The sequence below is a fragment of the Canis aureus genome, chromosome 38, assembly GCF_053574225.1.
Source record: "Canis aureus isolate CA01 chromosome 38, VMU_Caureus_v.1.0, whole genome shotgun sequence".
Taxonomy (NCBI): domain Eukaryota; kingdom Metazoa; phylum Chordata; class Mammalia; order Carnivora; family Canidae; genus Canis; species Canis aureus.
Window position 1 is genome coordinate 440,787 of NC_135648.1, and position 24,653 is coordinate 465,439.

General features: G+C 45.5%; 2 long non-coding RNA genes and 1 pseudogene across 2 annotated transcripts; all 3 read left to right on the forward strand.

Annotated features, from left to right (window-relative positions):
* Nucleotides 1–2,646: 2,646 nt before the first annotated feature.
* LOC144307045 (uncharacterized) lies at nucleotides 2,647–5,668 on the forward strand. The gene is made up of 2 exons (XR_013374005.1): nucleotides 2,647–4,067; nucleotides 4,854–5,668. It is a non-coding gene; the product is annotated as an uncharacterized LOC144307045 (long non-coding RNA).
* Nucleotides 5,669–19,452: 13,784 nt separating this feature from the next.
* On the forward strand, nucleotides 19,453–21,231 carry LOC144307116 (T-cell surface glycoprotein CD1a-like; annotated as a pseudogene).
* Nucleotides 21,232–21,867: 636 nt separating this feature from the next.
* LOC144307061 (uncharacterized) lies at nucleotides 21,868–23,499 on the forward strand. The gene is made up of 3 exons (XR_013374025.1): nucleotides 21,868–22,680; nucleotides 23,150–23,240; nucleotides 23,384–23,499. It is a non-coding gene; the product is annotated as an uncharacterized LOC144307061 (long non-coding RNA).
* Nucleotides 23,500–24,653: the final 1,154 nt, after the last annotated feature.

Genomic DNA, 24,653 nt, shown 5'->3' on the forward strand with positions numbered 1-24,653 from the left:
TATTTCATGTTTGAACGCATGTCTTCATTCCTTTCCTTGAGATTTTATTTTTCATTCTTACCCACGCACGCAAGGTGCCCGTGCATTCCCGTGTGCCCCGGGGAAGAATGTTGCAGAACGGGGAGACAGGAACCCCAGGTTGCGTCGCCGAAGGTTCAGTGATGGCAGACGGTGTAGGACGTGGCAGGTTAGACTGGAAGATCTTCGCAAGCCAGAGCAAGGTGTGTGTGAGGGCTCTAGCTGCCCGTGACACGTGTGCCAGGGCAGCGGCAGGTCCCGGGGAGAGTGACCAGGGGGCAGTCCTGGGTGGTGGAGCGGGGAAGCTGTGACACATGCTTGTGACTGTGGCACCGAAAGGTCAGGACGGACACCGGATCTGAGAGGCGGTGCGGGAAGCGAGGCGAACATTTGAGCCTCGCTTGTCTGCGTGGCTCAGGGGACAAGCACCGGGGGTTGTTGGATTCGGGTCAGGACTCCGGGAACCGCGGCAGAGACTGGGGAAAGCTGAGGTTCTGTGTCCCCCCCCCCCGCCCCCGCCAAGAGGAGTGAGGCTCAGACCTAGAAGTTAGAGGTCGAGCATGGAAGCCAAGCAAAGTGCTGTGCGCTCAACCTGCAGTCGAACATGTACACCTGCCACCTGTGGGTTGCGAAGCATTGTCTGCAGCCGCGTCAGGGATGACCCCCAGCCCTGAGCCAGGGAATGTTGAGCCCCCCGCCGGGCCTGTGCTGGACAGTGTGTCCGACGTCGGGATGCACACGGACATCCCCGTGGGTTACGACGTGCTCCGTGTGAAAGAGGCCTCCGAGGGAAGCCTCGTTTGCGTGCGGACACGCAGCGGCTGCGGGCAGAGGAACCCGAGGGGGAAAGCAGCCTGGTCAGAGCTTCCTGAGAAGATTAATTTCAAGCTCTAGCTTGAAATGGAGGGAAGTGGGAAGTCACATCCGCGGCCTGGATCTCGGATTCCAGATTTCAGCAGCGCCGGCCACATCAAGGCCTGACAGCTCCGGGATGGCGCTGGCCTGGGGGCAGTTTCACCTTAGAAATGTAGAGTCCACTCCCGGGAGCGCATTTTGGAGGGTGCAGAGTCGCACGCAAAAGAGAAACGGGAAGTGGGGCCGGTTTCTTGCTGGGCAAAGAGCGCTCGACACAGAGAATGTGCTGGGAGGCCCGGGCCAGGCCGGGTGAGCCGTGAGGAGCCCGAGTTGAGATGCCGGCCTCGTGGCCTTTGGAAAACCAAGCAGAAGTCCTCTTCTCTCGAGCCCGAGACCCAGCTGGCAAGGCAGAGGGACCCTTGTGTCCTCTATAGATGTGACGAGAAGAGCTAAGCTTAACTCTTCCTGCAGATGGTAAGACCTTTCATACATGGAAAATCCAAGCAACAATGTGGAGAAAGGGGAACCCTCTTGCCCCGTTGGGCTGCCCCTCCGACCCTGGGTCAAAGCACATCAGGTCGCCACGGCAACCCCAGTGACGTCAGAGGCCTGGCATGACGTCACGCTGTGGCCCCACGGGGGAACCCACCAACCTTGCCAGCTTTTTTGAAGAAGGAGGACTGTATGGGAGACTCTGCTGTGTTCTAGCTTTGGAGGGGACGATGTGAGCTGGTGCAGCCACTCTGAAAATGTGTGGAGGTTCCTCAAAGAGTTAAAAATAGACCTGCCCTACGACCCAGCAATTGCCCCGCTGGGGATTTACCCCAAAGATACAGATGCAGTGAAACGCCGGGACACCTGCACCCCGATGTTTATAGCAGCAATGGCCACGATAGCCCAACTGTGGAAGGAGCCTCAGTGTCCATCGAAAGATGATGGATAAAGAAGCTGTGGTCTATGTACACAATGGAATATTCCTCAGCCATTAGAAACGACAAATACCCACCATTTGCTTCGACGTGGATGGAACTGGAGGGTACGATGCTGAGTGAAGTAAGTCAATCGGAGAAGGACAAACATTATATGGTCTCATTCATTTGGGGAATATAAATAATAGTGAAAGGGAATAAAGAGGAAAGGAGAAAAAATGAGTGGGAAATCTCAGAAAGGGAGACAGAACATGAAGACTCCTAACTCTGGGAAACGAACTAGGGGTGGTGGAAGGGGAGGTGGGCGGGGGGTGGGGGTGACTGGGTGACGGGCACTGAGGTGGGCACTTGACGGGATGAGCACTGGGTGTTATTCTATATGTTGACAAATTGAACACCAATAAAAAATAAATTTATTAAAAAAGCTATTCTCTCTATTAGCAATAACCAACTAGACCTGAAAACGGGAATAAATAGTCCATTCAAAAAAAATGACAGAATTATAAAATTCTTAGGAAGAGATTTCACAAAAATGGTACAGACCCCAAATGAAGAAAAGGCAAGGAGTCCTCTGAGGGGCAAAAGACACGTTCTGAATGAATGGAAACATACAGTCTGTTCTTGGTTTAGAAGAGTTAAAATAGGGATCCCTGAGTGGCGCAGCGGTTTGGCGCCTGCCTTTGGCCCAGGGCGCGATCCTGGAGACCCGGGATCGAATCCCACGTCGGGCTCCCGGTGCATGGAGCCTGCTTCTCTCTCTGGCTGTGTCTCTGTCTCTCTCTCTGTGTGTGACTATCATAAATAAATAAATAAATAAAATTTAAAAAAAAAAGAGTTAAAATAATCAAATATCAATCCCCAAGATGTGTAAGCTAAATGACATTCTTGGTATTAAAATAGCCAAAAATGTGAAAAAAAAATGGTCTGAGTATGGGATCTGCGGTACTAAATGTTAAAACTCAGAGGCAGTGTCATCAAAATACGGTTATGGGCAGTGGGGGTGCGTGTGGGGGGACAGGACGGATGTGAACCTGGACAGAGATTCTAACTACAGTAGAGCGAATACAAATCATCAAACTGGCTAAGACTCTAGCTTTTAATTATTCCAACCACTAAAAAGCTATTAATTTTGTGACATGAAAGAGGTGCTAATTATTGGTACAATGGCAATCGTATTACAATATACAAACATATCGAATTCAAGTGTTACATACCTTAAATGAAGGCTATGTTTTGTGTCAGACGTGTTTCGGAGAAAATCTAATCAAATCATGAAAAGCTAAGAAGAAAGGACTCTGGTGATAAAATTGAGCAATCGTTGAGTAGAGGAGTAAAATAGGCAAAAGATTTATGCAATCTGAAAAGAAACCAGAGTATAGAGGAGTAAAAGAGGAAGGCAGGGAAAGGAGAGAGTTCCTGTCACTGCAGAAGCGTGATCAATGAGGGCGCTGGCTCTCCGTCTAGGAAAACCATAATATTGGAAATCTCCCTCGCAGCGTAAATAAATTCCAGATATACTAAACACGGAAGTTTTGAAGTCTTTTTTTTTTTTTTACCAAAATAGGAACAAGTAAACTATAAAATAAAATAAATAAAATAAAATAAAATATACATTTTATTTTAAATATATAAATAAAATATATTTATAAATATAAATTCGAATATAAATTTAAAAATTAGAGTTTTGTATGGCAGGAGACAGATTGGGGAAAATATCTATATTAAATCACAGATGGCCTTGCACAGTGTTAATAATGGGAAACACCTCTTACTCATTTATAAGAAGCAGCTCAGAGCTCCAAGAGTAACAGGGCAGACTCGACGGGTAACTCATAAAGAGCAAATCTGAATTGGGTAACAACCATAAAAAGAAATAACCAGCGTCGTAGTTGTCGTGGGACCGCAGGTACAAGGAGCTGGCTTTCTCCGCAGACTGGAAGCCGGGAGGAGACTAGACGTGATTTTTCAGAACAGCCCTTGGGAAAGCTCTTGGACAAGGTCTCGTCACAGGAAGAAACCGTAGACGTCTCGCCCCACAGATGCACCCCTGAGACTATTTTGGGAAAGCGAAGGAAGCAGCCCGGAGGCTGCAGGCGAATGCGGTCCCGCAGAGAAGGGTGCAGGGGGCCGTGGGCTCCCCAAGGCGAGCACCGTGCAGACACCGATGCGGGCTCGGGGGGTCCTGGACCGGGACAGGCCGACCACAGAGTTCGGCGGCCGAAGCAAAACCGAAGTTGACTTGTGTCAGAAGATCGACATCCCCAGGTAGGTGCCAAGGGGAACCCACGAGGAGGGCGGGGACGCGGGCTTCCTGTGAAGTGCCACCGGTGTAGGCACCCCGAGCGCAGGGCCGGGCCTGGAAAGGGGACGGTGGTTTCTCTGTAGGAGGACAGGGCGGCGCAGCTGTGTGGCCTCGTGTCCCCGGGAGCAGGGCCAGTGCGATGGGCGGGAGGCGGCCACTGTGCTGGTGACCGCGGCCTCCTGGGCTCGGCGGGCCGGGGGTGGCTGGGTGGCCGCCACCGACGAAGCCACGCGGTCTGTTGCCGTCCACTTGGCTGGGTCCCGGCAGCGTCATGAGAATTCAACTTACTTCTCTGAACTTCCCCTTCCTTTCTTCATGGGGATGACGACTCACACGTGTGTGAAGCTAAGAGGGACTCAAACACCAGAGCGCCACGGGAAGCGACGAAGCGCCGATGTGCTGTGGCTCCTTGGCCAGCTTTCCATTCCCTAAGGGAAGCTAAACTACCATGCCCTGGGGGGGGGGCACCCCAGCGGGGAGCAACAGGATGACGGTTTACGGTAACACGGGGTGGCTCGAAGCAACAGGGGGACAGCGGGCCGCGACTCTGACAGCACCCAGTACTCTCCGGAGACTCTGCACCATTTGGACCATTGGCCGTCACCCCCGACGGAGCCGCAGCCCTTGGGAAGCTCTGCGATCCTCTCGAGGGGAGCTCCTAAGTTCATGACAGAAAAATGGAATCCACGAGGCCACGCTGAGGTTTATATGTGACTGTATTCTTTCTTTCCTTTCTTTTAATCAAGCAGATCGAAGCTAGAGGTGAACCAGAGCAGTCGTAGGAAAACAACAACAACAACAACAACAAAGAGATTATCCTTTTCTTTGCAATTTGGATATGCTGCAAACACGATGAGCAGCTTTCTGACTGGGATCGGAAAGGAGGTGGAAGATCCTTGTTACCATCATAACAGTAAGAATTAGGCATTATAAAAGGGGTATTTATCTAGGAAGCTATTGAAGAGATGTGGAAGCAAGAAAACGCCCAACGGACTGATCTTCAGAGAGAGGTCACCTTACCCGTGAGGAAGGAAGCAACACTGGAGAAGAAAGCTTGGCAGCGTTCAGAGAGACGAGGAAGCGATGTCGGGGGCGGGCTGGGGTGCTGGGGTCTCGAGACTCTCAAATGCAGCAATAATTTACTTGACCTAAAAATTCTCCCTAGCTTCCCAGTCTCCTTGTGCTGAGAAAAGGGGAAGTGCGGGTGGGACCGTCAAATAGAAAAGAGTCTAGTCTCACGTCTTCTTGTGATTTTACCCTGTCTCAAAAGATGAAACGTGTCTAACTCCCGCCAGGCTCCAGGATTGAATATTGATGAGACCAAAGAAATCAGACTTGGCGAGAAGCACTGTAGCTCTGGGAGGACAGGACGGTTGAAAGGCAAGGTCAATTTTAAACACTTGCCTAGGCTAACGTTCATGTTATACTTAAGACAATCGGAGCAGTCACCTCCTCACTTCAGCAGCCCTGCACTGGAAAGAGATTGCATGTTCTTAGAAATAAAAACAAAGCAAAAGAGCTGAATTATTATTTTTTTTATAAATTTACTTTTATTGGTGTTCAATTTGCCAACATACAGAATAACACCCAGTGCTCATCCCATCAAGTGCCCCCCTCAGTGCCCATCACCCAGTCACCCCCACCCCCCGCCCACCTCCCCTTCCACCACCCCTAGTTCGTTTCCCAGAGTTAGGAGTAAAAGAGCTGAATTATCAAGACCCCATGGTATCTATGTACAATGTAGAACATCATAAAACAAATGGAAGGTATTAGAGGAAAATGGGACACATTAAAAAAAGATATCAAGAGAAAGGGATCCACTGATAGCCGAGATGTTGAAACTAACAGGAAAGGAGTTCGAAACTAGGACCAGCAATAAGTTTGGCTCGGGGCACGGCCGTGGGCTATCTCTGGCCCTCAGGTAGGGATCACAGCTCCCCTCAGAGTGGCTGGCTCTGCATCACTTTCTCCTCCTGGGTTCCACTAATGACTCCCTCTACTTGGCTAGTAGGGCCTAGAGCTGGTGATGGCTCTGTGGCCACTAGCTTCAGGTTACTTTACTTGAGGTTCACTTACACTGCATCCATAGTCCTTTATAAACCTCTCTCTTCAAAGAAAAACACATAATATATATTTAGAAATTTAAACGTCAAGATAAAAAGAATGTGTGAAAATGGGGAATCTCATAGATTACTGGAAAACTTTTAAAATGTACAGAACTAGGGAATCCCTGGGTGGCTCAGCGGTTTAACACTTGCCTTCAGCCCAGGGCATGATCCTGGAATCCTGGGATGGAGTCCCAGGTCAGGCTCCCTGCATGGAGCCTGCTTCTCCCTCTGCCTGTGTCTCTGCCTCTCTCTCTCTCTCTGTCTCTCATGAATAAATAAATAAATAAAGTCTTTTAAAAAATGTACAGAAAGTGTTGTGAGAAAAGCATAGTGTAGGATCTTAACAACAGAATAAACACTACGGAAGAAGGAGTTAGTGATGTGGAATAAAGGACCACAGAAATGATCTGAAATAAAACATTGGGGGAAAGGGCTGATAAGTTAAAATAATTGAACAGCACCTTTGATTTGTGTTATAATCATTGGATAGAGGCAGGAAAACTATTTTTAGAAATAATGGCCCAATTTTCCCCAAGACTGATGAAAGAACATCAGCTTGAAAATTCAAACATCCTAGCAGTCCCAAGCAGGATACACTCCAAGGGAACCACACCAGCGTATGTCCTCATACACGCTGAAATCCAAAGAGAACGAGAAAATCCTAAAAGCAGCCATGAAAAAAGACACTGCGTACAAGGACAAACGTAAGAACGACATCTTCCCAGTAGAAATAAAAGCTGAAGGGCAAAGAATGGTATCTTCAAGCACAACCTTCAACTTAAAATTTTATGGAATGCTAGATACATTCAGCAAAACTATCCTTCAAACATAAAGACTAAGTAAAAATATTTTCTGATAAATGAGGGCTGAGAGGATTACTGCCAGTGGACCTATTAAGAAATGCTACTGTGAGTCTTTTAGGATGAAGAGAAAAGATACCAGGTATAAGCTTGGAAAAACTGAAGGACCAGGGAGATCTGGGAATAGTCTATAACAGAAATACCTCATAATGATAACATTATGATCAATTCATTAAGAAGGCATAAAAGTCCAGTCAATGCACCTGATAACAGAGTTTCCAAATTCTTGATGGAAAGATTGGTAGATCCTCAGGGAGAAAAAGATAAATCATGATTGGAAACTTTAACACACTGTATCTATATTATTATTTATATTATTATTTATATTATTATACTATTACTATTATTCATATTATTATTTATTTATTGTTTATATACACACATTGTATTTATTAATACAATAAATGAACAAAAATCAATAAGGGCATAGAAGATTCGAGTATAACACCTATTGAACATTACACCTTGCTCATTCAGGATATATGTTTTTTCCCCGGCACATGAAACAAGTATCATTGTAGACCTTGTGCGAGGCCATAAGTGGTCTCAGCAAATACCAGAGAATTGGAATTCCTCGGAATGTATTCTCCGATCATAACGGAATTGAATTTGAGATAGATAGTAAGAAGAAATTTAAAAAAATACCCAAATGTTTGAAAATTAAGCAGCACAATTCAAATAATTCATTGGTTAATGAAGGATTCAGAAGGGAGTTTAGGAAGTTAGGAGTTTAGAGTCAAGCAGACTCTCCACCGAGCGCAGAGCCCTCCTCAAGGCTCAACCCAAGACCCTCGACTACCACCTGAGACCGTGACCCGAGCCGAAACCAAGAGTGGGACTCTCAACTGACTGCGCGACCCGGGTGCCCCTGCTTTATATAAATTTTAAAATAAATGTATATGGTGGTGAAACCAATACAAAAGAAAATCGAGTAGTGAACAAGACCGCATAGAGCAACATTCAGGTATGTGCAGTTTAATCTGGGAACGTTGCATTTTGGAAGAAACAACAGTTACGAAAGGAAACTCACAAAAATAAATCCTTTACAAGTGAAATTTAACATTTGAGTTGCCAGTTAGTTTTTACCACATATAATTGTTTCATAGGAAAAAGTGTCAATCCAATGAATATACTTTCAATAAGCTATAAATAAAATTGGGAACAATAGGAATCATTTCATTGCCGCTTTAGAATAAGGGAATTAGGTTGGACTAATGGAAGTTACTTGGTATACTTTCTCCTAAATCCTTAAATGTGCAGCCTGAAGTAGAATGCCTCCCCAAAGCTGGAGAAATTAGGACGTTTAGGTTACAAAGGTGACACAGATATCTCATTTAAGGCTGACTGCAACTGTGGGAAAAAATGGGGGTGGGGGAGTAGCCCAGAGTGAGATAAAACCCTGCACTTACAGCAGAGTCTGACTACAAAGCTCCCCACATCAACGTAGTTTACTTACAAGGTACTGCGATGAGTTGTCTGGTCTTTTAAGAAGTGTTGGGTTAAGATAAGGTCCCAACCAATGAACAGATGTCACTGCAGGTGACTGTGCACACCAGGCACCGGGTTTTGAATTCAGATCAAGTGCGTCTGAGCAGCAGAGGAGTGGGGGGCGGTTGGGGGTTGGGGGTTGGTGTCAGGGGTGGGGTCCCCCCCCCCCCCCCCCCCGCAGACACCACCCAAGCCTGGGAAGTCGATGCCCCTGGATGTGTGTAGTTCACCACTAGGTGTCACTGGGTGTGAGTTACTGAGCAGACTGGCACCTGGAAGGCTCCCCATGAAAGAAGTTGACTTTGTGTGTCGATTATCTCTTTTCTTTGTTTGCTCCCCAAATCCTGAAGGTTTCAGGGGCCTCCTGCATCCTGCCTCACAGCTTCTCAGCCCCGCCCTGAGAACCAACTGCAGCTGCCTTGCTTATCTCCTGCATTTGGGCGCTAAGGCTTTTCTCAGGATGTGGTTGGGACGCCTGTGAGAAGCTGCTTATCACTAGTGGATGCAAGCGTGGGGGTAATTCAGGCCCCACGGGGTATCCTGGGCCAGTAGGGGGAGGGGGGCTGGTACGTGCTCCCCTTGCACCCTCAGGCGCACCATAGAGGATCAGGGCTCCCTGTGACCCGTTGTACTGGCCTTTCCTTTCCTGGTCTAACTCCCGGGGTTCCACCGCTAATGCCTGGCGTCATGTCTTAACCTATCAAGCTTTTTGTGAACCTGAACCTTCATTTCTCTTGGGACCGTATGTGGAATTGGAATCGCTGGGTCACAGGTCACACATTGTGCATTTGATGGATACTGGTTAACGGCTTTTCGCGGTGATCCACCTTCCATCGTCCCCACATTCTCACTTATATTTGGTGCTCACTTTTTTAATTTAAGCCATTCTGGTGGGGATGTAGTGTATCCAACTGTTGTTCTAGTTCGTGTTTCCCTGTTGACTAATGGTTCTTAACCTATTTTCATATGCCTGTTAGCCATTTGGATTCCGTCTTCGGTCAAGGGCCAGTTTAGGTTTTAGCTATTTGTGTGTGTGTCTAGGGGAGGAGTCAGTCATTTTCTTATTGAATTGAATTCCTCTATAATTTCTGTACACAAGTACTTTGTTGGATTCGTGATTGCGAATATCACCGGAGGCTCTGCTTTACTTTCTACTCTCATAAAGTCACATTTGGATGAGGAGGATTTCTTTTTGACAGCACACGGTTTGTGGATGTTTTTCTTTACAACCATCATTATCTAATCCCATAAATTATTCACTCCTATGCTGAGGTCACAAGATTTTCTCCTTAATCTGTGGTTCTCAAATATAAGTGGAATCCTCCAGAAGGCATTTTAGAGCACAAATTATTGGGTTTGTAATTCTTTAGGTCAGGGAAGAGGTCCAGAAATTTGCATTTCTTATAATTTCCAGATGATGCTGTTTCTGTTGGTCTGGGGTCATCACTGAAAACCACTGTAGTATTTTACCTCTGAGAACCTGAACTATTTAACCTTTTACATTTAGATGCACAATATACCTGAACTGATGTTTGCGCCTGGTGTGAAATACGGTAACGCTATGTTATTTGTGATGTCAGTCACTTGACTAATACCACCGATATGTAGGACCAGGTACCTTGGCTGTATATATGGATCTGCTTCTGAACTCATTGTTCTGTTGCTGTCTTCTGTAAGCCTATCCTTTTGCCAATGAAATGTAATAAAGTAATTATTTTAGATTTTTAAGATATCTTAATATTCATGAGAGTAACTCTTCCTTTTTCCTCTTCCTCAAGTGCATCTAGTAGAAGAGGAAATATGTTTGTTTTTGCATTCGATTGAAAAACTGGAATTATGAATACAGCCAGAGCCCTCCCCCCTAGTAGCCCAGGATGCACTGTGGGGCGTGAATTTCCCCACACTTGCAGTGCTGAGCATTCCCTAGTGATTAGATCATAGATGTTGATTTAATCCTAAACACCAGAGCAGCAATTTATTTTTTATTTATTTTTTTTTTTCAGAGCAGCAATTTATTAATAAAAAGACAATGCAGAGTTACAGGCTTTGGGGAGGTTAAAAGTCACTTTCACAAGAGAGCAATAGTCTCTGCAGTCTAGAAATCAATGACAACCTTGTTTTTTTAAAAAAAAAAACACACATTATTGGGGTGCCTGGGGGGCTCAGTCAGTTGAGTGACCGAGTCTCGGTTTTGGCTCAGGTCATGATCTTACAGTCATTGGTTTGTGCACCACATCAGGCTCATTGCTGAGCTTCGGATTCTCTCTCCCTCTCCACCCTGTTCTCTCTCATTCTCTCAAATAAAGAAATAAAATTTAATAAATCACATTTGAAAGTGAAGAACATTTTGAAAAGTGAAATATCCAGGGTCATGGGCTGCGCTGTGTCTCCCTGTATTTGCATGTTGAAGCCCTATCTCTAGTGTCTCAGGATGATACTGCATCTGGAGATAGGGTCTTTAAAGAGTAATCAAAATGAGGCCATGGGGGTGGGTGGGGGGGGGGCCGGTCTACCCTGGATAGTGTCCTTAAAAGAGGAAATTTGGACATAGAGGGACTCCAGGGGTGCCCTGAGGAAATGTGATGTGAGGACACAGGGATAAGGAGGCCATCTGTCTACAAGCCTGAGAGAGAGGGCTCAGATGGAACCAAACCTGCTGACACCTTGGTCCTGGACTCCTGGTCTCTAGAAATGTTAGAAATACTTGTTTGAGCCCCCCTGTCTACGGTACTTTTTCATCCAGCCCCAATAGACTAACACAAAGTTTTATTTTAAAAAGTTAGGCATTAAGCAAGAGGAAAAGTAAGCAAACATAGAGCAGTCCTTGAAGGATAATATTAAATCCTTAGGTAGCATTTTCAGATCTTTTTATGGAAAATTAAAGTCTTCTTAAGATAATTTTTGTAGGGGCAACTGATGACTAGTTTGAGCCTCTGCCTTTGTCTCAGTTCATGACCTCGGGGTCCTGGGGTCAAGACCCACATTGGGCTCCCCGCAGAGAGCCTGCTTCTCCTTCTGCCTGGGTCTCTGCCTCTCTCTGTGTGTCTCTCATGAATAAACATAAAATCTTTAAAAAATGATAGTTTTTGTAGAAGATACTTTTAAGTAGAAATTTGAGTGAACATACAGCAAAGAGTATCTTCACATACTTTCTATCTGATAACAAGAGTCCTGCCCCCTCCCCCCCCAAAAAAACCAATATTAAATGCAATCAGTCCATCTCTTTTGTTACCTACTGCACCCACTGAGTTTTTAATTACAGTGGTTAGAGGTTTTATTCCTAGAAGGTTAATTTGCTTTAAAAAAATCTGTCTGAAGGCAAGGGAAACAAAAGCAAAAATGAACTATTGGGACTTAAGATAAAAAGCTTCTGCACAGCAAAAGAAACAGTCAATAAAACTGCAAGACAGCCTACAGATGGGAGAAGATATTTGCAAATGACGTATCAGATAAAGGGCTAGTGTCCAAGATCTATAAAGAACTTATTAAACTCAACAGCAAAGAAACAAACAATCCAATCATGAAATGGGCAAAAGACATGAACAGAAATCTCACAGAGGAAGACATAGACATGGCCAACATGCATATGAGAAAATGCTCTGCATCACTTGCCATCAGGGAAATACAAATCAAAACCACAATGAGATACCACCTCACACCGGTGAGAATGGGGCAAATTAACAAGGCAGGAAACAACAAATGTTGGAGAGGATGCGGAGAAAGAGGAACCCTCTTGCACTGTTGATGGGAATGTGAACTGGTGCAGCCACTCTGGAAAACTGTGTGGAGGTTCCTCAAAGAGTTAAAAATAGACCTGCCCTATGACCCAGCAATTGCCCTGCTGGGGATTTACCCCAAAGATACAGATGCAATGAAACGCCGGGACACCTGCACCCCGATGTTTCTAGCAGCAATGGCCACAACAGCCAAACTGTGGAAGGAGCCTCGGTGTCCACCGAAAGATGATGGATAAAGAAGATGTGGTCTATGTATACAATGGAATATTCCTCAGCTATTAGAAATGACAAATACCCACCATTTGCTTCAACGTGGATGGAACTGGAGGGTAGGATGGTAAGTGAATTAAGTCAGTTGGAGAAGGACAAACATTATATGGTCTCATTCATTTGGGGAATATAAGAAATACTGAAAGGCATTAAAAGGAAAAGGAGAGAAAATGAGTGGGAACAATTAGAGAGGGAGACAGAACATGGGAGACTCCTAACTCTGGGAAACAAAGGGTTGCAGAAGGGGATGCAAGTGAAGGGATGGGGTAACTGGGTGACGGGCACTGCAGGGGGGGGGGGCACTTGACGGGATGAGCACTGGGTGTTACACTATATGTTGGCAAATTGAATTCAAATAAAAAATGTAAAAAAAAATAAAAACTTGTTGGGATGAAAACAAAAAATAAAAAATAAAAAAATCTGGTATTTTTTGATAATGTGTATTTCTTTCCTGGTATTATTTCTTTTTATATCTTTATGCTTTTAAAATATAATTTCTAGGCAGCCCAGGTGGCTCAGCAGTTTAGCACCGCCTTCAGCCCAGGACGTGATCCTGGAGTCCCCAGATCGAGTCCCACGTCGGGCTCCCTGCATGGAGCCTGCTTCTCCCTCTGCCTGTGTCTCTGCCTCTCTCACTCTCTCTCTCATGAATAAATAAATAAAATCTTTAGAAAAATATAATTTCTGGTATGTATGATTTCTTGAGGGATCTAATGTGTTATTTGTCTGCCGACTTAACTTCATGATGAATTATTTCTCTCTGTGCTAATTCAGGATTGTGGTCTCATACTGGGAAAGGCTTAATGTGTGTGGAATCCTTTCAGCTTGTGTCGAGGGTGGTTCTCTTGAGATTAATTTTGCATTAGGGATCCCTGGGTGGCGCAGCGGTTTGGCGCCTGCCTTTGGCCCAGGGCGCGATCCTGGAGACCCGGGATCGAATCCCACGTCGGGCTCCCGGTGCATGGAGCTTGCTTCTCTCTCTGCCTGTGTCTCTGCCTCTCTCTCTCTCTCTGTGTGACCTATCATAAATAAATAAAAATAAAAAATTAAACAAAAAAAAATTCACCAAGGGTCACAAGGGTGTTGCAAACTTGGAATCGTCCATTATTTTAATTTATTGGATCGTGTACTTCAGGGTCACACGCATAGAATATTTGTGAACCACAATGTCCCTCTTGTGATTAGTGATTCTTAGAATGAGGAACAAGCAAATAAGGAAGCCAACACTCAGGGAATACACAGATGGACAAACTTCCTCTTCTGTACATCGGGGTGGGTTTCTTCTGGTCCTTCCTGTCACTGAGAGGTCACAGCAGAAACTCTCATGGCAACTTTCACCAGTTTGGTTGGTCTCAGGCCTTGTCTCCTGATCCAAGCAGGGAGACCAGAACAGCCAGCCCCCAGGGGACCCACGCAGTGCCATGTATGCTCACGTGCCCTGTTTGCCATGCCGGGTTCCCATTTCTTCTGTGTCATTCTCTGTGGGTTTCCCTTACTTCATAATGAATGGAGCTCTGCTTTCAAAAAGAACTAAAGCCTTTTTTTTTTTTTAATCTTGCATTTCTGGGTGTTTGTATTATGTATCTCTTCAAGTTATGGAGCATGCTGTCTTGCCAGGAATAGAATCCATATCTATTCTGTATATCTGCTCACAGGATCCCAAGGGTCACGTGAGAGAACAGTGCTTTAGGTTTGAAAGTAAGTCTGGAAGGAAGGAAGAGGTTGTATTGAATGGATGGGGAGTAGGAGGAGATGGAGGGGATGACCCGGGAGCTGAGTTGAACGCCATGGGGACCTGGCTGCAGAGCAGAGTGGGGAGGAGCAGAACATGTGTGTGGGAGGAGACAGGGACACAGGACGACATGTAGAGTGCCGGAGTGCCGAATGGTGCTAGAAAATATTCAGTTCCTTCAATCCTGTCATGTTGTAGATGAGGAAACTGAGACCAGATGCCAATACTTTTTCTCCAATTCACTGTGTCCAGTGGCTATCCCAGCCAGGAGTTTTCTTGACACTCAGTCCAAAGCTCTTTTAGTAAAAGGGATGTGATGGGAGAGGTGAGGAGCACCCAGAGCAGATGCAGACAGAGGTGCTGGAGGTCAGAGGGACAGGAGACACACTGGACGGAGAGTGTGGGGGGAAGGAGAAGCTCAGTAAAGGCACATGGTTATTAGTGAACTCCTCCAGCTGAGAAATTGAGGTTTCTTTTGTTTGAGGGGCACTCAAGGGGCTTCCTGGGGAGGTGGATCATGTCTGTGTCCTGAAGAAGGAGGAATTCAAGGGCTGTGATGGTGTTTGGGGGGCTCCCAGCAAGGGCTGTTAGAGAAACTCGAGTGTGCTCAAGGCCTGAGCACAAATGAGTCAGTAGGAGGGTCCAGGGTGATCAGGGGAAATGGAAGATGCCCTGCTCCCCAGGGGAGGTTTGAACACCCCACCAGCTCACCTCCAATCACCTTCCAGAGTTCTCCATGGGGGGATTCCTGTGTCCAGGGAGTACACGGTTGTCGGTGACCTGACAGCCAGCCCTTCTCCTCCACAGTCAGCTCTCTCTTGAGAAGCTCCTCTCCTATCTCTTCCCTCAGAATTTGACCTCTCCAACCTACCCGAGAATACCTGCAGGAGTGGAGCTGGCTGGTGTTGGGAGGAAGAATTTCCTCTTCACTGCATGAGTCTTCTAGCTGGACTAAGAATCAAACTGACACGGGACAGATTAACGGAATAAAATCAAATTTAATTGTATATCCAGGGAAGCCACACGGACATGGAATTCCAAAGATGGTGAAGCAACATGCAGTTACGTGAGCTCAGGAGAGTCCTGGGGGCTGAGGATAGAAAGGGAAGGAAGACCACTAGTGGGAAGGTGAGGGGGACACGTTGGAAAACAAAGGTGCTCTCTTGTGTGGATACGTTTCTTAGGTAAAGAGGAATCTCCGCTGGTAGCTCCCGTCCCGGTACAGTCTCTGCTTTCCAATGAAAATTTAGACAGTTGAGAGAGAGACAAAGCACTTTTCATGAATTTGCTTGATTTTGCTTTCTTTTAACTCACAATACTATTCATGCCGAGGTGGCCCATCCTAGGGCAGCCTGCCCTTGACCTCTATGCTGAGAAAGCTGTAGATCCTCAGGGGAACCATGACTCACTCATGTGCTGCTTCCTGCACCCCTGATTGGAGTCCTCTCTGCCCACAGTAGCCAAGCTCTAGGCCACTTCAATTTCCAATCTTCTTCTTCTTCTTCCTTCTCATTCTCTTCCTTTCATTACCGGAAGCTGCCCTTACCTCTTGGTGAGCATCGAGCCAAGAGACACAGCAAGCCGAAGAGTAAGACAAGGAAGGGCTCTACTTGCAACAAACAAGGAGAACAAGGGGATCGTTCCCAAAGCAGTGTCTCTGCAGACAACAAAATTGAGGAAGTTTTAAGTAAGGCAATGCATACATTCTCAAGCAGGGGCTTGCCCAGTGGGGAATTCAGCATGGAACTGGGGAAAAATCATCTGAAGGTGACAGTGGTCAGGTCAGTCACGAGATCCACGGGAGCGGGCATCACCAATTCTCTGGCTGCAGTAGGGCCAGCATCTGGGTGCCCCAATAGGTTTAGGCCCTGCAGAGATGACTCAAGAGTGTGTGCCAGGTCAGCCCTCATTTTTGAACCAGCCCTGGGAGTTTCCCCACTGATTTAGTGTGATGTGAGGTTATCTCCTGGGCTATCTCCTGACTTGATGGTGGCTCTTCTTACCTTCTTTCACTGGCTGGCTAGTGGCTGAAAATGACTTTTCCTATGCCAGAAAAGCTATATTTGCCTTTTTTTTTTTTTTCTAGAGACCTCTAATTCTGCTTGTTTATACTCTGTCTTCTGGGTCCTTCTCTTGCATCTGTTATGCCCTTTGGTATCCCTGGCCAGTTCCAGACACTTTGTTGTCAGAGCTGCACTCCTCATTTCATTATCACTCTTCCTTCTCCTTCCTTCCCAAACCCATCCACCCACTCCCACTATCCCACACCAACCTCAAGAGTGTAAGCACTGGACACTCACAATATTCAGCCTTGAGCATAAAAAAGCATTTGTGAGTCCTCATAGTTAAAGAGTGATGGTGGGGGGAGTTGCTTTTAAAGGCCTTCCAATATCAAACTTTTGCTTTCTTTGAAGTCTTTACTGTTCAACTTGTCATAGTGCTTCTTGTTCTTGTTGCTGTGGCTTTTGTTCATTTAATGTGCAAAATGTCACTCTTCCTCGGGCACAAGGGCTCAAATGGCAAATGCAGACTCTCTTAGGTGCCTGGGGGCACCACCCCCCCTGCTTTTATTTGCATGTGTTTAATAATTTTTGATCAAAATGCAGACATCTCAGGAGAATAAGACACTGAGGTACATACGATATTTTTTTTTTTTTTGGCATGGCAATGTGTCTTCCTGTTCTTTTGCTAAGTGTTGTGTAGGGGGATCAATCCCTCTAGTCGAGGTACCTGGGTTTGTGCTGATTGTTTCCACAGTCCTCATATTTCTCTTCCATTACTTTCTTTGTAGGGTTGAGCTGTTTGCATGAGGGTTTGATACTTATCAACTGTGAGTATTACATTTGGGTTCTGCCTCAGGTTGATTTTTTTAAAAAGATTTTATTTATTTATTTGAAAGAGAGAGAAAGCATAGGAGCAAGTGAGAGGGGCAGAAGGAGAAGCTCCCCGGTGAGCATGAACCCAGACGCAGGACTGGATACCAGGACCCGGGGATCATGACCTGAGCCAAAGGCAGACACTTCACTGACTGAGCCACCCAGGCACCCATGATTGATCTTTATAGGGACCAACAGCAGGCCATCCCAAAATGGGCCACATTGACATAAAGGTTATTTTGAGTTAAAAGCAATAAAAACCCAGCATATTAAAGAAAAGTCTTGACCTCCCCTTCACTTGCATGCCAATATCAGGAAGGGAGTTATTAACAAATATTCCTCTTTACCTAAGAAACTTATCTGCATAATAGAGCAGCTTTGTCTTCCAAACCTCTCCTCTCACCTTCTACTAATGGTCTTCCTCCCCTTTGTATCCTCAGGCCTCTATGACTCTCCTGAGCTCACAGAAGCTTCATGTTGACTTATTGTCTCTGGAATTCCATTTCTGTATGGATTCTCTGTACAAATGCAATTGAATTTAATTTTCTCCTGTTAATCTGTCTCATGTCAATCTGATTGTAGTCTAGCAAGAAGGACTGTGAAAGGCAAAGAGCAAGTTCTTTCTCCTTGACATCTTCATCCACTTGCCCCTTGACCAGTAGAGCAGCTCGTGGTAACCTGCTGGCTAGCCTGCTTGGGACAGAGAATGGGGCACCAGCTCTGTTCTGGTCCAGTCTGATCCTCAGCCAGGTGCTTTGTTTTTCAGTTTTGGGATTGGGCCTCCTAAGGTTTCCTGTGTTTACCTCAGTAGACTGAACCTCTTAGTTTGGGACAGGGGGAGGGACAGTCCCTCCCTCACTGTCCCTCCCCCTCCAGCTGCACTGTGGTTACACCTGTGCCCTGAGGCAGTGGGGCTCCCTGTCCTTTCCACTTTTGGTTAAGTCTTCTTTCTGTTGGGAGATAGTGGTCTTCCTGCTCTTCTCAGAGAACACCTGCTCTCAGGCCTTAGACTTGTACCAGGAAAAAGCAGTTCCCAGACCAGCAGTTCCTGGTCTGTATCCTGGATACCAACCAGTCAAGAGTCCTTGGTGAGGTTGATAGAAAGAAGACTAGAGATACAGAGAATTTTTAGTCTGTCGTTCTCAGGGCTCCTGGTACTCAGGCTAGCCTTCAGTCATTTGTTAACAATTTCAGCAGGTTTATTCTTTCTGACCTATAGAGCATCTTGCATCTGTCCCAAGCAAGCCAAGGATTGCATCCCCTATTTCTTTGGAGGTGACTGCCTTTCCCCAGATTTTGGGTTAACAAGTTGCCCTGATCCTTTGGCTCTTGTCAACAGACAGGATTTTTGATCATTCAGCTTTTCAAAATTTTGACGATGGGAGTGCACTCTTTCTATATTCCAATCAACTTTCCAAAAAATATTATCTGTCTAACATTAACCTGAGATTACTTCTGTTTACTTGTTAGCCAAGAAATAACAAGTAAAATAGCCAAACACATTTATCCAGGTGATGTAAAGCACAAACAAATATTGAAGTGTCATAAAACACTTAAGACCATCATGAAAAAGGAAGGTTAGCATGTCCAGCAGAGGTCAGCTCATGATAAAAGAAGCATGGAACATTAAACCAGGAAGAGTAAGAAGGGAATCTGGATACATGATTTTAGAACATTCTACTAACTTCAGTTGCCTCAAATTCTCGTGGTATTGAATGATAAACAATAGGAGATTTACAGCTGGACTCTATTTAAATTTCATAGTTATTAGCATATGGCTTTATTCTCAAGAAAAAATGGGTAAGATTGTCATTTCATCAAGTAGAATTATAGCTAATACTTTGTGATGGTTAAAACATTTTTGTGTTGAACATCTCCATAGTAACTGGATCTCAGAACCGAATTATTCAATCATTCATAAATAATCATTGAGCACCTACCACTTGCCAGGCCCTCTGTTATGTGGTCATGAGGGGGGGAGAAACACCTGAGGCCAACCAGCAAGTCAAGATTATGAAGGGCAAACATGAGCAAGAGTCATCACTTTAGAAATATTGTTTCAAGCAAGCTTATTTTTGTTAGAGTGCGCATGAGTATCTGCAGGTATGTTTGTGTGGGATAGTGTAAATGTGCATATATATTGTGTGTGTGTATTTGTGTATTCATGTGCCTGTGTACCCTGGTGGAGTGGGTGCTACCATTTACCAAGGGATGGGAGTGTCAGCCTGGTTCCTTCCTTAGCAACTTGGGCCCCAGGGCCCTGTGCTCTCCTGAAAGATGGGTACGAGGCTCAGGCTCTTGGGCAGCACGTGTCTCCTGAGACAACTATGGCTTCCCTGCTCCCCATATTTTGGTTTCCATCCCCGGCACCTTGTTCTCCATTTTCTCTTTCCCATTGTCCTCCTCTTCTAAAGTGAATCTATTCTTTTCCCACAGACTTCCAAGAGCCAATCTCCTTCCAAATCATCCTGACCTCATCCTTTTATAACCATTGCTGGACGCAAGATCTGGGCTCTTCTTGGCTTGGTGAAGTTCAGACTCATTCTGGGATAGCAAGAATGGTGCTTCCATTTTCATGTGGCCTTGGTCCACTGGTCACTTCAGCAAGGAACAGCTCACAGAGCTGGAAAGGATACTCCATACAAACTCCATGAGATTTCTTCAGATAATTCATGACAGTGTCAGTGATGGGCAGCTTGAATGTGAATTCACCACCCTCGAGGGTGGGATAGAAGAGGCAGGTCTGTGTGTGTCCTTGGATCCTTCCTCATCAAGGAAAGAGCCTCCACTGGCTTCTTAACCTCATCATGAAGCTGAATCACACCACTATGGGCAGAGCGTGGAGCCAGACCCTGATTCCTGAAAAGCTTCACATCTTCTGCTCCATCCCACTCCTCTCATTGACCACAGGCTGGGCTCTCCTGTCCCACTAGTTCTCCTATGACCACCCGTTTCCCTGGCCTCCAACCAGGCACCTCTGGTCCTCACTCTGTGACTGACTCCTTGACACTGCTTTTCTCCCCATTGTGTCCCATCATCAATGTCTGTCTATGTGACCCTATGCCCCACTGCTCTACCTTCACCCTAGATTATTTCTCATGTAGGTCTCCCACTGAGCCCTTCCCTATTCTCTGTCCACACCCTTCATGCCCCTCTTTCAACATTCTTTCCTCAAGTATTCAACTCTTCCTTCACCTCCAGCAACCACCATTTTGTCTGAGTCTCCCCTCAAACCAAATTTGCTCCATTCCCTCCAATTCCCTGAATTTCTCCCTCTGCTTCCACCATCCATGGCTTCTGCTCATCTCATTTCATCCCCTTCACCCTCCCTGTTCTGTAACACTGTCTTTCTTGCCCAGATCCCTTCCAAGTACAATGGCAGAAGCTGTGAGCTATATGTTGGGGAACCATCAGTAGGCTTTGCCCAGATTGTTTACCAAGGATCAGATTTCCTGAGCTTCTAGAACATGTCATGATCCCATCTCCAAATGGAGGAAGTAGGGCTCAACAGGTCTGCAAACAATTGACTCAGTTCTATATCATTCACAAATTAGTACACACACTCCTCTATGACACTTGCCCCGGGTTCCTGCTGAGTCTCTCTGAAGCAGGGAAGGTGAATCTCCAGCTACAAGGTCAGTCCTGCTCCCTCCCTCCAAGTATTCTGCATTCTACACTCAGAAATCTGCACCATGCCCTCAAATTCAGGGTAAGAAAGAGCCATGAGAGAGAGAGGATGATGGTGACAGTTCTAGAGGTGGAAAGGTGTGTCTATCCAAAGTGATGGACATAAAAGGCATTCAAATTGGCAAAGAAGAAGTCAAACTCTCTTCTTCTCAGATGACATGATACTGTACATAGAAAACTCAAAAGACTCCTCCCCAAGATTGCTAGAACTCATCCAGCAATTCAGCAGTGTGGCAGGATACAAAATCAATGCCCAGAAATCAGTGGCATTTCTATACACTAACAATGAGACTGAAGAAAGAGAAAGGAAGGAGTCAATCCCATTTACAATTGCACCCAAAAGCATAAGATACCCAGGAATAAACCTAACCAAAGAGGTAAAGGATCTATACCCTAAGCCCTACAGAACACTTCTGAAAGAAATTGAGGAAGACACAAAGAGATGGAAAAATATTCCATGCTCATGGATTGGCAGAATTAATATTGTGAAGATGTCAATGTTACCCAGGGCAATTGACACGTTTAATGCAATCTCTATCAAAATACCATGGGTTTTCTTCAGAGAGTTGGAACAAATTATTTTAAGATTTGTGTGGAATCAGAAAAGACCCCGAATAGCCAGGGGAATTTTAAAAACGAAAACCATAGCTGGGGGCATCACAATGCCAGATTTCAGGTTATACTACAAAGCTGTGGTCATCAAGACAGTGTGGTACTGGCACAAAAACAGACACATAGATCAATGGAACAGAATAGAGAACCCAGAAGTGGACCCTGAACTTTATGGTCAACTAATATTTGATAAAGGAGAAAGACTATCCACTGGAAGAAAGACAGTCTCTTCAATAAATGGTGCTGGGAAAATTGGACATCCACATGCAGAAGAATGAAACTAGACCACTCTCTTTCACCATACACAAAGATAAACTCAAAATGGATGAAAGATCTAAATGTGAGACAAGATTCCATCAAAATCCTAGAGGAGAACACAGGCAACACCCTTTTTGAATTCGGCCACAGTAACTTCTTGCAAGATACATCCATGAAGGCAAGAGAAACAAAAGCAAAAATGAACTATTGGGACTTCATCAAGATAAGAAGCTTCTGCACAGCAAAAGATACCATCAACAAAACTCAAAGACAACCTACAGAATGGAAGAAGATATTTGCAAATGATGTATCAGATAAAGGGCTAGTGTCCAAGATCTATAAAGAACTTATTAAACTGAAGAGCAGAGAAACAAACAATCCAGTCATGAAATGGGCAAAAGACATGAAGAGAAATCTCACAGAGGAAGACATAGACATGACCAACAAGCACATGAGAAAATGCTCCGCATCACTTGCCATCAGGGAAATACAAATCAAAACCACAATGAGATCCCACCTCACACCAGTGAGAATGGGGAAAATTAACAAGGCAGGAAACCACAAATGTTGGAGAGGATGTTGAGAAAGGGGAGCCCTCCTACACTGTTCATGGGAATGTGAACTGGTGCAGCCACTCTGGAAAACTGTGTGGAGGTTCCTCAAAGAGTTAAAAATAGACCTGCCTTACGACCCAGCAATTGCCCTGCTGGGGATTTACCCCAAAGATACAGACGCAGGGAAACACCAGGACACCTGCACCCTGATGTTTCTAGCAGCAATGGCCACAATAGCCCAACTGTGGAAGGAGACTCGGTGTCCATCGAAAGATGATGGATAAAGAAGCTATGGTCTGTGTATACAATGGGATATTCCTCAGCCATTAGAAATGACAAATACCCACCATTTGCTTTGACGTGGATGGAACTGAAGGGTATTGTGCTGAGTGAAGTTAGTCAATCGAAGGAGGACAAACATTACATGGTCTCATTCACTTGGGGAATATAAAAAATAGCGAAAGTGAATAAAGGGGAAAGGAGAAAAAAATGAGTGGGAAATATCAAAAAGGGAGACAGAACATGAGAGACTAACTCTGGGAAACGAACTAGGGGTGGTGGAAGGGGAGGTGGGGGGGTGGGGGTGACTGGGTGACGGGCACTGAGGGGGGCACTTGATTGGATGAGCACTGGGTGTTGTGCTATTCTATATGTTGGCAAATTGAACACCAATAAAAATAAAAATAATAATAATAATAAAAAGACATTAAAGAAAAAAAGGCCCATCTCTGAGGAGGGATGGGACAAGTGAAAGGAGGATGGGTGGTTGGTCAGGGAGAGGGTGATGGGGCGGAGAGGTCCTGGGAGGTACAGCTCAACCCGGGGTGGACGGGAAATGACACCCTCTGTGCCCAACCCCACAGAGCAGCCCCCCTCCTTGGATTTGGTCTTCTTGGTGGTGATCGTGCCTCTGGTGCTCCTGGCAGGCCTGGCGTGGTGGCTCTGGAAGCGCTGGTGAGTCTCTGGAGCCCCCTTCCTGCTCTTTCCCACATGTCTCCCCACCTTTCAGTGTGTCCTCAGCCCTCCTGCGGCCATGCCTTTCCCCCCTGCATCCTCCCCTCCACCTGCTGCAGGGGGCCTCCTCCTTGTTCCTCCAGGAAAACACACTTGAGACCTCAGTGCACGGACTTCCTTCTGGAGAGAGATCTCAGCAGCCCAGGCCCCGGGATTTACCTAAACCCAGCTCATTGGTCATGTCCTGGTAACTCTGCATGTAAATTTCTTTCAATTCCACTTATTGACCAGTTCTCAATGTAAGCGCAGTGTGATTTAGCGTGGTTTGTTGTTCTAACATGGTTCTGGAACTTAAATCTCAAAATGTAACTCAATGTAAAATGAAGTCCCAGCAACCTCCATGAGTCACAGGCATCAGATGTCACTTCCTCCAGTGAGCCCTCCCTGTTTCACAAGTTGAATCAGTTTACATTATAAGAATTTCCACCACCTTTATTTGAACTTTGGCAATTCTATTCCTGCCCCTCAGCCCTTATTGCCCCTCATAGGTCTCTTTATCCCTCTAATTTTTATGATTTTGAAGCAAAGTCTATGTCTTTTTATTATTTGTATCCTTAGCAAGGAGTCTCACTTGTGGGGATCCCTGGGTGGCTCAGTGACCTGCCTTCAGCCCAGGGTGTGATCCTGGAGTCCCAGTATCGAGTTCCACATCAGCCTTCCTGCAGGGAGCCTGCTTCTCCTGTCTGTGTCTCTGTCTGTGTCTCTGTCTCTCTCTGTGTCTCTCATTAATAAATAAATAAAATCTTTAAAAAAATGAAGGAAAAAAATAAATAAATAAAAAAATGAAGGAATCTCACCTGCATGAAACATGTCCTTAATAAAAATCTGTGTTGAAGGGTGCCTGGTTGACTCAGTTGATTAAGCATCTGACTTCAGCTCAGATTATGATCTTAAGAACCTGGGATCAAGGGCTGTGCCAGGCTCTGTGCTCAGTGAGGAATCTGCTGGATATTCTCTCTCTCTCTGTCTCTGTCTCTGTCTCTCTCTCTCTCTCTCTGTGCCCCTCATTTGCTTGTGCTTTATTTCTCTTTCTCTCAAATAAACTAATAAAATCTTGCAACTCTCCCCTCATGTTGAATTCATGTTAATGAAATTCATAGGTTTTCTTTTGCTTTTGCTTCCTGACATGTTTGTAGTAGTGGAAATATTTGGTGATGTTCATGTTATAGATGTTCTCATGTGGCCAAGGTCTTCATGCTTTCCCTGTTCCGGTTGACATCTCCAGGTCTTTTAGTAGAAACAAGCTTTTCTGTGAAGGTTTCTGTTCTACAGGTTTCTGTAACTACAGACACCTACTGGACTGGACCTGCTGCTCCAAGTATCCTGAATTAAAGGAGGAATGCAGGATGCTTG